Below are 2,650 nucleotides of genomic sequence, written 5' to 3'. Positions count from 1 at the left end.
TTTGCTGATGATTGATTTATTCGATGCTATTGTAAACAGAAACTATTGACTTGATAATATTTTGAATTATGATGAAAACAGTAATTATTAGATAATATTCGACTTTTAGATATAAGACTTATTTATATTTTTACTTTCCTTGCTCTATTACCAAGGGTAAGGAAAGTATTGCCTTCCGAAAAAAATTAGGGTACCCAAATTTCTATACGTTTCAAGGTCCCCTGAGTCCAAAAAGTGGTTTTTGGGTATGTGTGTGTGTGTGTGTGTGTGTGTGTGTGGTGTGTGTGTGTGTGTGTGTGTGTGTGTGTGTGTGTGTGTGTGTGTGTGTGTATGAGTGTATGTGCGTCTGTGTACACGATATCTCATCTCCAATTAACGGAATGACTTAAAATTCGGAACTTAAGGTCCTTACACTATAAGGATCCGACACGAACAATTTCGAACAAATGCAATTCAAGATGGCGGCTAAAATGGCAAAAATGTTGTCAAAAACAGGGATTTTCGCGATTTTCTCGAAAACGGCTCCAACGATTTTGATCAAATTCATACCTAGAAAAGTCATTGATAAGTTCTATCAACTGCCACAAGTCCCATATCTGTAAAAATTTCAGGAGCTCCGCCCCATCTATGCAAAGTTTGATTTTAGATTCCCAATTATCAGGCTTCACATACAATTTAAACAAAAAAATTCAAGTTGAAATGATTGAGCATAAAAATCTCTACAATTTAAGTCCAGTAACATTTTCACCTAAAATCGAAGATAAGCTCGAAATTCGAGAAAATAAGATTATTCAATTGCAAACTGTTGATTCTGTTAAATCATTCACTATAAAGAGATAGTAGACTTCGTGTGTCTGCAGCGCTATTGTCCTGTCACCAACTGGCTCAGATCTTAGAATAGTACACTTGAGATGCGCGTGAACACTAGCGTCAGTTGATCAATTTTTATAACGGCAAGGAAAATTGTGTGAGTGCGCCACACCAGATTTTTTAGATATAAAACAAATTGTAAATTTGATGTTGCTCATGGAAATAAAACTATATTTATTTATCCTTTATAAAATACTTTGCTATTCCTTTTGCTGATGGTGACGTCCACATGAGCTCCATACAGTTGGGGAGATTTCAATGGATGTATTTTTATAATGTTTTTCTGCCAAATATGGCATACCAACAGGCGTTAAACATTTTTCTCTCAATAGTTTTAAGACTGATGAAACCATTCCATGTATCAAATATGGCGTAGGAACAGCCGTAGTACATTTTTCTCTTAATAATTCTATGACTAAATTTAATGAACCTATTCCATGAAGATGCACAAAATCAAATACATCTTGTCCCACCAATCTTGTACAATCCTCCTGAAATGATTCAAGCCAAATTAAAACCGGTCCACGCCTCAGGGCGCATTCTATCCACTTGTTTCTTACTATCGTGTAATCTGTAATGTCGAGATCTATTGAACGTCAGTAATTATTATTTTAAAAAAGAGTGCCTTCATTGCAAACATGGAAGATGGAAGACACTAAAACCAGTTTTCCACAGATATTCAACATAATTTATTTACATCAGGAGTGCTGAGTGTATTTTAATGAATAACAAGGAACTTGAAATTCTATAGATGGTAAGGTTTGAAGGGAATTTCGATTCTCAGTAGAGGATAATCTTATACTAGAATTGAATATATTCAACACATTAACCTCATCTATACCAAGGTACCTATATTTACAGAATAATACATGTATTCTAGGTACATTGATCTATCTATTTATATAAAAATGAATGTCTGTATGTGTGTTTGTTTGTTTGTTCCCTATAGACATAAAAACTACTTGGCAGAACGGCATGAAACTTTAGGAATATATTATGTGAATATTGGGGATGGTTTCTGACCAGAAAATTTAATAGATGGGCTAATAAAATTATTATTTATTAATCCATTTTACAGACCTATGTTTTCGTACTTGCCTGCCGAGCGGCTACCGAAGAAAGGAAAGTTGATCATATTCAAGATCATGTTGTGATAATATGATTTAGCATCTAAAGTTACGAACTGTAATAAACAGGTCACCCGTGCTTCGAACGTAAATTGTGTAATGGTATTGATACGGTAGTTTGAAGTTGGAGTGTAGTTAATTGGTACCAGCTGTAGATAATGGTTCCTTAGAAGACCTATACAAATAATTATCAGTCCCCTATAATTGAGAAACTGGGAAATGTTGGAAAAAATTATTTACCTCATGAAAGAGAGTTGTTCATATTGCATTTATCAATTACTGAAGAATGACAGAATAATTTACAATTTTTTTGAATTTAGCTTAGCTGATATAAAAATCCTAGAATGGAAGATGGAAAGAATATGGAATTCTGTGTGATTCATCGTATATCGCATATATTTCCTGGACCATTTATTGACAATTAACAACTATGAACGCATTAAATTCATTTTTGAAACACTGATTTAGCCTATCTATTTTTTTAAAAATTCTAAAACACTTTACTGATAGATATTACTACTAATTGATTGAGAAGAATATGTTTTCGGAATAATAAATGCTGCATGACTAAGCACATAGGAAGTCCGTATTGAGATGTAAATGAAAATATTGATTGTCCGATAAATTTCATGATTCACCAAATAAAGTCAAGT

This window comes from Nilaparvata lugens, chromosome 2, assembly GCF_014356525.2.
Source record: "Nilaparvata lugens isolate BPH chromosome 2, ASM1435652v1, whole genome shotgun sequence".
Taxonomy (NCBI): domain Eukaryota; kingdom Metazoa; phylum Arthropoda; class Insecta; order Hemiptera; family Delphacidae; genus Nilaparvata; species Nilaparvata lugens.
The sequence above is the reverse complement of the archived record's forward strand: the minus strand, read 5'-3'. Positions refer to the sequence as shown.